The 11,217-nt window shown below is 39.7% G+C and overlaps 1 long non-coding RNA gene across 1 annotated transcript; it reads left to right on the forward strand.

The window, feature by feature from the left end:
• The first annotated feature begins 1,317 nt into the window (after positions 1–1,317).
• On the forward strand, positions 1,318–10,681 carry LOC126078443 (uncharacterized). Its single transcript, XR_007518040.1, has 3 exons — positions 1,318–1,403; positions 7,901–8,008; positions 10,171–10,681. It is a non-coding gene; the product is annotated as an uncharacterized LOC126078443 (long non-coding RNA).
• Positions 10,682–11,217: the final 536 nt, after the last annotated feature.

Genomic DNA, 11,217 nt, shown 5'->3' on the forward strand with positions numbered 1-11,217 from the left:
CATAAAAAAGTTAAACATCAGTATGTTTCAGTATATGTGATGAATGGCATAGATAATAATTCCTGAAAGACTACAGAAAAGAAGCAGCTCAATAATTTTCATTGTGATTTCTGGCAGAGTTGGGAAGTGAGCTGGATATTAAAGGGTGAGAATGACTTAGATAAGCAGAGGGGGGTGGATGGTCATATTCTAACACTTATTAAGCACCTAGTACTAACCAGGTGGAGCCCTGGTGGCAAAGCGGTTAAGAGCATGACAGCTAACTATAAGGTTGGCAGTTTGAATCCACTAGCTACTGCATGGCAATCCTATAGGGCAGTTCTACTCTGTCCTATAGGGTTGCCATGATTGAGTCCATGGCAGTGGGTTTGTTTTTTTATTAACCAGGTGGAGCCTCTGGATGGTACAAACCGAAGAGTGGAGATTTGAGTCCACGCAGGAACATGCAGAAGAAAGGCCTATGGATTAATTTCTGGAAAATCAGCCATTGAAAATCCTACAAAGCACAATTCTACACCTACGCACATGGAGTCATGTGAGCTGATGCAACTGCTGCTTTTCTCTGTCTTGGGGTAGGACCAAGGCCCATTTAAAAAATCTCTTTATTTTGAAATATTGTTGATTCATAAAAAGTTGCAACGAATACCAATTTTTAAGGGCTCACAGTCTAAAGCTTTTCCTGTATATATTGCTGCACTTCATTCTTTTACTTAAAGTTTTACTGTTAATTCAATGATCTTTGGGAAATAGAAAATGGAAAGCATAAATGGACCCAGACTTTGACTTTGAAGCATTAGCTATTTGGAGATCAACAGCTAAATCAAGGTGTCTGAAAGCTTAGAATGTGTTCACACAGTCATCCTCCCAGCACCCTTCTATTGTAGGAGGAGCAGAAATCATCACCCCGTTTCACTGGTGAAAAACTCAAAGTGGGAGGCCAGCAGGAGAGGGTGAGAACTCACAAGAACTCTTCACGGTCCCAGCCCAGGGCTGACGCATTACCACCCGGCTGCTAAATAAAGGAATTTTCCACTCATGCAGTTTTCATTTATGAAACATGATCGTCCACAAACCCTGTGAATTGGACTTTGTGCCTTTCACCCTGCCTGACCTTCTCACCCACTTTCCTGATCCTCCTGAATTTGCTCACTTTTGAAAGTAACATTTTAAGTCCTGGAAAATGATTCTGATTTCTCAATTGACTATTGCTGCCCACAGAACCTCTGCCACTCCCATCAGTGACTCAGCACCTTAGAGAGAAATTGTTCTGGAGGGTATGTTAGGACAACCACTGCTGTCTACAGGAAGGAAAGAGAGCAAGTGATGACTACAGGCAGAGCTGAAACACCAAACTTCACTGTTGAACGGAAAAAGCAAAGACAAGAAAATCTAGAGAGGGGAAGGTAAGAGAGAAGGGAACAGCAGAAGCTCTCTTAGGTATGAAAAAGGCAGGTTCTGAAAAACTGTAAAATCTTTTTGTTCTCAGGAGCAAAGGGGTCCTAAGCAAGTGATCACACCTTTGTTGGTGGAAGGAGAGCCTGTGCTATACTTCTTTATTCTAATAGTCAGCTTCGTCCACACTTCTCTGAACTTGAAAGCTTGTAGGAAAGAAGAGCATGTATAAGTGGCTGCAATGTAGAATATGAACTTTGAAAATTACAAAGGAACAAAGAGAAATAGTCACACTTCCCTGCCTCTCTTACTTGTGCACCTGAATTTAATAGCCTATTCCCTAACAAAATAGTTCATTTTAGGTTGTTTCTACTATCACAGTGGATCTTGTCAGAGCTCTAAGTGTACCTAGAACTGGATCCTGTCATCCTTCTTGAAACCAGGTAGTGGTGGAAGATCTTCCATTTTTCATGTTTTTCTCATGTCATTTCCTCTTGAATCACTATAGATTGTTCTAGAAAAACAGATGAAGCAATCAAACTCCATATTATGTTGATCTTATATCATAGCCACAGGGTCCTAACAAGAATTTATTTCCTATTTCCTTTCTCCCTCCCCCCTTTCTCTCTTCCTTCCTTTCTTTCTTAATTCATGTCTCCCCTCCCCTCGCCTTATCTAGAAAGGATTTAAAGGAACATATGAAGTGAAAACAAGGAAGAAATCAGTGACTAGCACACCAAACACACAACAGGGCATTTTCTAGAGGAGCACTGAGTATTTGGTCCAGAGCTTTACAACAGCTAAGACAGAAGGGCAGAAGGGATGTGTAATCTATAATTTGTAATTTAACAATACAAATTACAGTGTCTATAAAATAAAAACAAACCAGTTGCTCAGCAGAATCAGAGTGGTGTTTGACCTGGGAGAATTTCCCTCCTAAAGGATAATGATGTGGTAAACAACTGTTTCAAAAGCATCTCTACATGTTGTCATTGTGATGTGCTGTTGACTCGATTGCGATGCATATTGACCATATATGACAAAGTAGAACTGACCCATAGGGTCTCCTAGGCTGAAATCTTTACAGGAATGTATTGCAAGGTCTATTCTTCTGTGGAGAGGATGTGGAACGAGGGATATATCATGGCTGAGGTCAGATGGATCTTGGTTGAAAGAAGAGAATACCAGAAAGATGTTTACCTGTGTTTTATTGACTAAGTATGCAAAGGCATTCGACTGTGTGTATCGTAACAAATAATGGATAATGTCACGAAGAATAGGAATTCCAGAACACTTAATTGTGCTCATGAGGAACCAGTACATACACCAAGAGACAGTCATTTGGATAGAACAAAGGGATACTGAGTGGTTTAAAGTCAGGAAAGTTGTGCGTCAGGGTTGTATCATTTTACCATACTTATTCAATCTATATGCTGAGCAAATAATTGGAAAGGCTGGACTATATGAAGAAGAACGCAGCATCAGGACTGGAGGAAGACTTATTAACAACCTGTGATATGCAGATGACACAACATTGCTGAAAGTGAAGAAGACTTGAAGCACTTACTGAAGAAGATCAAATACTACAGCATTCAGTATGGGTTGCACCTCATATAAAAAAAAAAAATCTTTGCAACTGGACCAATAAGCAACATCATGATAAGTGAAGAAAAGATTGAAGTTATCAAGTATTTCATTTTATTTGGATCCACAATCAATGCCCACGGAAGAAACAGTCAAGAAGTCAAACGACATATTGCACTGGGCAAAACTGCAGCAAAAGACTCCTTTAAAGTGTTAAAAAGGGAAGATGTCAGTTTGAGAAGTAAAGTGTGCCTGACTCAAGCCATGGTATTTTCAATCGCCTCATATGCATGCCAACGCTGAACAGTGAATAAGGAAGACTGGAGAAGAATGATGCCTTTGAATTATGGTGTTGGCGAAGAATATTGAATATATCATGGACTGCCAGAAAAATCAACAAATCTGTATCGGAAGAAGTTCAGTCAGAATGCTCCTTAGAACCAAGGATGGTGAGACTTCATCTCACATACTTTGGACATGATTTCAGGAGGGGCCAGTCCCTGGAGAAGGACATCGTGTTCAGTAAGGTAGAAGGTCAGAGAAAAAGAGGAAGACCTTCAATGAGATAGATTGACAGTGGTTGCAACAATGGGCTCAAGCTTAAAAACAATTGTGATGATGGCAGAGGACCAGGTAGTGTTTCGTTCTGTTGTACATGGGTCACTGTGAGTTGGAATCGGTTTGATGGTACCTAACAACAACAATTCTCCTGTAGAGCGTCTGGTGGTTTTGAATCACTGGCCTTTGAGTTAGCAGCTGAGTGTTTTAACCATTGCACCACCAGGGCTACATTGGGGTTCATAGCATTGTTACTTATCAGGTCCGTCAATGCAGACTAATGGTTTCATGACCAAACTCAGCTCAGTAAGGGCAATTCGGCAAGGAGATCAACAATGTGGTTATAGGACGTAGCTCTAAGATTGGGTGGTAAAATGTCAAGTTCCAGAGAAGTAGACTATGTGGCCATCTGGAATTTTCAACTGAATATTATTTTTTACAGTAAAACTTTTTAGCAGTTTTGGGCAGCAGAGTTCAAGGTTATGCTCTCTGGAGAGAAGCTCAAGTACAGATAATCTATGATGCTGGTGAAGGACACATCTATCAGAGTCAGTTGAACTGGTGGTAGAATTGACATTTTATTATGAAAACTAAGGAGTCTAGTCCAGACAAAGGCCTGGGTAGGAGGCCATGTCACCTTTGATTAGAGGTGGTCGTGATTGACCCAGAAAAAACAAAAACAGAACAGACGTCTTTCTCTTTAATGCTAGAAATTAGGGGAAATTCTTTTAAGGATTTTTTAAAATGTTTTAATATGCCTTGATATTTGGATTTTAAAGGTAATATTTGGCCATTTAAAAATTCATAAAATACAGAGAAGGATAAAAAAAATTAAAATTACCTCTTACCCAGTTACCAGAGATAATCATTTTCTACTTTTTTAAAGTATCAAATCGAGATTTTTTCTTTGTAGCTTTTATATATTATCTTTTCACTTAATATTATGTTGTGGACATTTTCTCATAACATTGTTTATAAAATCATTGTTCTATCATTGCACGGGTAAAATATAACTTATATAGTCATTTCACTATTCTGATCAGGGGACCACACTTCACTTGGCTGCTGAGAAGATAGCTTGGGTTTAAATCTCAGTTCAACCACTGTGTGACCTTGGGAAAGTTACCAAACCTCTCTGAGTCTCGATTTCTTCTTTGTAAAGTGGGAATAATATCGATGCCTGCCTTTTAGAGTTTTTATGATAGATGATGTCTGTAAAAAGCTATCACATAGGAAGGGCTTGCTGACTTGAATTTAGCTATTGTTATGATTATGTTCCGGAGATGTCTCACATACTTTGCACATGTTATCAGGAGGGATCAGTCCCTAGAGAAGGACATCATGCTTGGTAGAGCAGAGGGTTGTCGAAAAAGAGGGAGACCCTCAACGAGATGGGTTGACACAATGGCTGCAACAATGGGCTTGAGCATAACAACAATCATGAGGATGGCGCAGCATTGAGCAGTGTTTTATTCCCTTGTACACAGGGTCGCTGTGAGTTGGAACTGACTCGAGGGTACCTAACAACAACAACATGTTCCAGAGGTGTCGATCCAGTGTTTGTCACAGCAAAAATCCAAATTCAGATCTTGGGTGCCATGCCTCAAACCCTGCAGGCTGCTTCTAAGAGAATTAACATCTTATAATTCAAGCCTCAGGAAGAAAATAAGGAGAAGGTCATAATAGTTAACACTTCAGTATATAAAAGAAAGGTAGTGGATGAGCGGTAAAGAGGAAAGCAATTAAGTACAATTGGGTTCCAAAGAGAGTTTTGTTTTATTTTACGTACTGGAAGAAAATCACTTTATCAAGAAGGACAAGAATTACATTTATTCTAACTTCTGTTTATAGCCCCAGTAACTAGGCATCAAAAGTGTGTGTATACAGTGTGAACTCCCTGTGAGAGTCATAGCAGTTGGTGAAAGCATAAACCAAAAAAACCAAACTCACTGCTGTTGAGTCGATTTCAAAAGGGTAGATGTGGGGAAAAGACTAGATTAAAGTAAGAGGCATCCAGGTCCAGTTTCTAGGATTCCACTGTTCAAACAGCCTGTCTCTTCATCAAGGAATTCTTGCTTGAATCCTGAGGTGTTCATTATTTCCTGAGCTAGCTGCATGAACATTTTACAAGACATGCAAAGTACTATAGTATGAAACCTGGTACCATTTCAGAGTGTAACTTTCAAGGGGCCTCACTGCCTTCACAAGAGTCAGAGCACAACATTGAATATCTAATTTGACAAAAAATGGTTAAAAAGGATAGAAAAGAAAGGGGGATTGTGGGGAAAATGTTTTCTTTCCTATGCTTCAAAACTAAAAAATAATGAGCTAATATATAGTTGTAGATTTAGTTGGCTGAAAGAAGTAAGTATTCTAGAAATAGACCATGTAAAGAACTCAAAAGCTCAGGAATATATGGGCCTAGGGGTTCAGGGCAATGGAATCCCAATGGATCAGCAATAACTGAGAACTCCTATCATTGGGAGGGGGATGGGGAATGCAGCTTTACTGAGACCAATCTATTAGTGAAATTCTTCATAACTACTGAGTAATAGGATCATGGTTCAAGCTACTGAAGTCATCCATTGGTTTACATAATTATAAGAAGAGGCATTAAATGTGAAAGTGGCAAGCAAAGAACTACTGACAAAATTATAATTCAGAGCTGAGTTCTTGCTATCTTTGAAGATCCTTCTAAATTTCACAACTGATACAAGGCAGGGGTCCAAGTTCTAGTGTACTTGCTTTAACCTTCAATCTGAAGACTCATACCTGATCCTGTGGAGTCCAGGAACATGGCAGGCCCGAAGGCTCCTCCTGCAGGCTAAACCTCAGACATCTCTTAGAGCAACTGTTCGTTACCGCAAGGGGCCTAGGATCTCCCTGGCCTTGTGCAGGAGTTTGGTATGGAGCATCACTCAGGGAACTGCTCGCCCTGGTGGCATCCTACCCAAAGCAGGGCTGAGAGCTGAAGAGCCTTTGAAAAGGAGAGGAAAGTGGAAACAGGGCAGCACTTTTGAGTACATTTCTCCCAGTGGCTTTTGTTGCATTGTGGATGTTGTGGAAATTTTCACCTTGAAATTTTAATACTTCCTCTCCTTGCTAGTTGAAATATTATTCCCTCCTTTTCTAAACATCAAAGGATGATGTCATCACCCTTCTAGGTCATTCAGGCACAAGGCAGAGAGTAGGTTTTTGGTAACGTTTTCATCCAGGGTTGGATGGGATTGGGCAGCTGTAAATCATAATTCTTCCTGAGAAATGTTTGCTTTTGCCTTTTATGCCCGAATTGCTGTCTATTCTGATGTGTGGAAATATTGAGGCTATTTGGTAATTTTGTTGCTTCTGATACAAACTTCTTCTCAGTTTAGTAATAAGCCAAATGTGTATGCATCATTTTCTTACCTTTGAAATGCTGATTTTTATATATACCTCATGATTTATTTCAGACGCATGTGATTTAGTGGATGAGTAATTTAAATCTCCTCACCATAAGACTCCAATGCAGAGGGATCTACCAGAATTTTCGTTTTACAGTTATGATAGAAACACACACAGAAGGGTCTATAAATAAAGGGGCGTGAATAACTCTGTCATAAATATTTTATTCTCAAGTTTACATTTCTCTTTCCATCACACAAGCCTGTGATATGTGGCTGAAATACGCATCTGTGATAAACCTTTCCGGCAGGAACATAAGGAGTAGCGAAAATGTCTTAGGGACTTAGTTTTGTTTGTAAGGTGGCAAGGACGCACTCTCCCTTCCTGAAAAATCAGTCTGCTGTGTTTTAGTTATTTTAGAATAAGAACTGGTTAGCTATTGCCTGCTGTCTGAAAGTCAAAATTAGGCTGTCTTTCCCCAGTAATTTATACTATGCTATAAATAGTCTTTGCTAATAATATTAACAAGAACCTAACCTACTTCTTCTTTTTAACCAAGAGATAAAAGGTAACCACCTTTTCAATTACTGAGTACTGCTCTTGTTATCAACTTTTCTCATTTCATAAATATATTGAAGTAATTTTAATTCCAAAGCTAGAAAAAAAGAAAAACCCTGGTAGAATTAGAATTCCCTTTCTTATCTGAACAAGCAGGATAGTATACTTGATTCCGTATCTGGCTCCTTGGCATTATAACTGCACAGGAAGTACTTGGATGTTTTCAATTAAAATCTGACAAAAGATAAATTGCAGCTTGAGTGACAGAGAAAATCAAACACCTATTTTATTAGAAAGAATCCATTAGGGAGAAAATAAACCAGAAAATGATGGTAACTTATGGTTCTGGGTGACGGAAAGTGGGCCTATTGCTACTCAGAAACTGCTTCACAGCAATATAAAATGAATTCAACAATTTATTCTACAGGAACAGATAATGCAGCTAGACATCTCAATTCTTCGGATGGCCAGGGATAAGCTGTACTCACTGGCTGAATTACAGCACAGCTGATACCTGAGCTGTGTGCGCTGGACTGTGAGTATCTCAAGGGCAGGGATGGTGTCTGTCTCAACTTTGAAGTAAAAAGTGATATGTGCTTACCGTAAAAGTTCAAAAATCACTAGAAATACCCAAAAAAGAAAATGAAAATAATCTATGATCCACTCTTTCAGTGGTAATTTATTATTGACAGTTTAATTAATCATGTCTCTATCTTCTGAGCGGTGTCTATATCTACCACTTATCTATCTATATTAGATAATAAGGTGAAAACACTTTTGTTATCTTAACAGTAGACCTCAAAAATTCATCTTAGATTGAGGCAAGTTTTCTTTTGGAAAAATAGCTTAATAAATGATTGAGCTAAAAGGTGAAACATAAAGGCATTGGCCTAGATCTTGATTGATGTCCAAACTTCAGAGGAAAGAGCATAATTATTCAGCATGAGACAAAGTTGTTGTTATTAGTTGATTATGACTCATGGTGGCCCCACATGTGCAGAGTAGTCAAGGCTGTGACTTTCATAAGCAGATCGCCAGGTCTGTCTCCTGAGATGCCTCTGGGTGGGTTCAAACAGTCAACCTCTGGCTAATGGTCAACCGCTTAATCATTTGTGCCACCCAGGAACTCCTTATGAGACAAAAAGAGGAGTTCGAATTTTTTTCTTCCAGAAGAAGGCAGAGTAGGGAAGAAATAATCAGGGAGAAATAAATGAAGGGGAGGAGAGAGGAGCTGGGGAAGGCTGTGAGAATGGGTGCAGCATGGTAGAGGAGAGAAAAGAATTCCTGGTGCTTCGGTGTCCACGAAGCTTTAGGAAACCACTAATCTTCCAGGGGGATGTCATTGCATTTTCTGTGCAGTGGGCAGTGCCATCTCTATCCTGACCTCCACTGCTTTGTTGTTGCTGCTGTTAGGTGCCTTTGAGTCGGTTCTGACTCATACCGACCCTATGTACAGCAGAATGAAACACTGCCCGGTCCTGCAGCATGCCCATAATCGTTGTTATACTTGAGGCCCTTGTTGCAGTCACTGTGTCAATCCATCTTGTTGAGGGTCTTCCTCTTTTTCGCTGACCCTCCACTCTGCCAAGCATGACATCCTTCTCCAAGGACTGCTCTCTCCTGACAACATGTCCAAAGTATATAAGACGTAGTTTTGCCATCCTTGCTTCCAAGGAGTTTTCTGGTTGTATTTCTTCCAAGTGAGATTTGTTTGTTCTTTTGGCAGTCCGTGGTATATTCAATATTCTTCACTAATACCGGAATTTAAAGGTGTCAGTTCTTTTTCTGTCTTCCTTATTCATTGTCTAGCTTTTGCATGCATATGATGCTATTGAAAAATGCTTGGTATGAGTAAGTTTTTCTTGTGGCAACAGGTGAAGAGCATGTGAAGGGAGGCCTTATGTCTGGAAGCAGATGCCCAAGGGCTGAGAGGCAGAGGAGGCCATGAGAATTTAAGTCCCTTTCTGCTTTACTACCTAGTTCCCCTGAATGCACAGAATACTTGGAGAGGTTTTAGGTATCTACAGGACATGGGAATACAGGTGTGTGTTTTACAAACTTAATCTATAAGGGTCAGAAAGACTCCAGACACTCTCTGGGTTATAATTACTCTATTCCAAACCTTGAAGGTGAGACCAGCTCCCTTTCATCTTCTTTATTGGTTAAGATGGAATCCCATACAAAAATGTTTCTCAGATATTTCTAACAGCTCTTTGAACTAATATGTACTAAGGAACAAGTCCCAGGACTTCCTCCTCACTGGTCGTTCTTCTTCTCATTCTGTTGCTCCTTGCTCTGTTAATGAAACTCATCATCTCTGCTTCAAAGGGCATGGCTGCCCTTTAGCAGTGACTGCTGACCACTAGCATGGACACAGGTTCTCCAATAATTTCCTTTCAGCACAGCTGAGATTAGGGTGACATTTTAAGGAGACCTATTAGAAGAACTGGGAATACAGTTTAACACAGAAAATAAATCACTGCTGCAGTTCAAGTCCACTGTGGTCTGGGCCCCCTATGTCTAAGCCACCTTCCTGGCTTTGTTATCAGCTTGTTTCCATGGGGTCAGGCACAGCTCCAGGGCTCTAGGCCTCTCGGCCTCTCACACTCTCCAAGGCCTGAACGCAGAATAAGGAGGAAAATTTTCACCTTACCCATGCCAAACTCCTGTTCACTATATCCTTATTTCCTGTTCCAGGTTAAATCTCTTCCTAATATGATCGACAGTGGAGAACATCCATCTTCTTCAAGAGAAACCCAAATCCTATATACAAGTGTGAGATCCAGCTGTGACCCCCAAGAAGAAAACCACAAAGATGATGCATTGCCTATCATCTGGCTTAGATGCCCTTACCCTTGGTTAGTGTTGGCAGTGGTGATTCAGAGGTAGAATTCTCTCCAGGAGACCCAGGTTTGATTTCTGGCCCGTGCGTTTCATGTGAAGCTACCACCTGTCTGTCATTGGAGGCTTTAGTGTTGATATGATGCTGAACAGGTTTCAGCGAAGCTTCCAGACTAAGATAAACTAGGAATAAAGGCCACAATCTACTTCCCAAATCAGCCAATGAAAAGCCTATGGATCATAATTGTGTGATCCACAGCTGATTATGGGATGGCACAGGACTGGACAGCATTTCATTCTGTTGTGCATGGGGTTCCCATGAGTCAAGGATGTCTTGATGGCACCTAACAATGACAATACTTGGTTAACTTGGTGTAATACTATTTTTACTAAAAAATTACAATAAAATAACTATAATACAATTTTTTACTTCTTTCTCTTGATGATATATCTTGAACATCATTCTGTGTAAGTACATATCTACTTAATTCTTTTTAGTAGTTGTATGCTGTTCCACTGAATGGTTATACTAGACTTTATTAATGAACATTAGGGTCACTTTTGATAATAAGAATATAGCTGTATAACTATATCTCTGCACATTTACACAGCATTTCTGTAGGATAAAGTGTAGAAGTGAAAATACTGAGTCAAAAACATTTTAATGGATATAGCTAAGTTTACCTTTAAAAACGGGACATTAATATACATTCCTATCTATAATAAATAGAAGACAAAGTAAAGTATTACAGTGAAATGTGTAAAGACCTGAACTTAGAAAACCAAAAGGGAAGAACATGCTCAGCATTTCCCAAGCCAAAAGAACTGAAAAAAAAATTCAAAACTTGATTTGCAATATTGAAAGATTCTACGGGGAAAACATTAAATGACTCAGGAAGCCTC

This window comes from Elephas maximus, chromosome 6 (assembly GCF_024166365.1).
Source record: "Elephas maximus indicus isolate mEleMax1 chromosome 6, mEleMax1 primary haplotype, whole genome shotgun sequence".
NCBI classification, from domain to species: Eukaryota; Metazoa; Chordata; class Mammalia; order Proboscidea; family Elephantidae; genus Elephas; species Elephas maximus.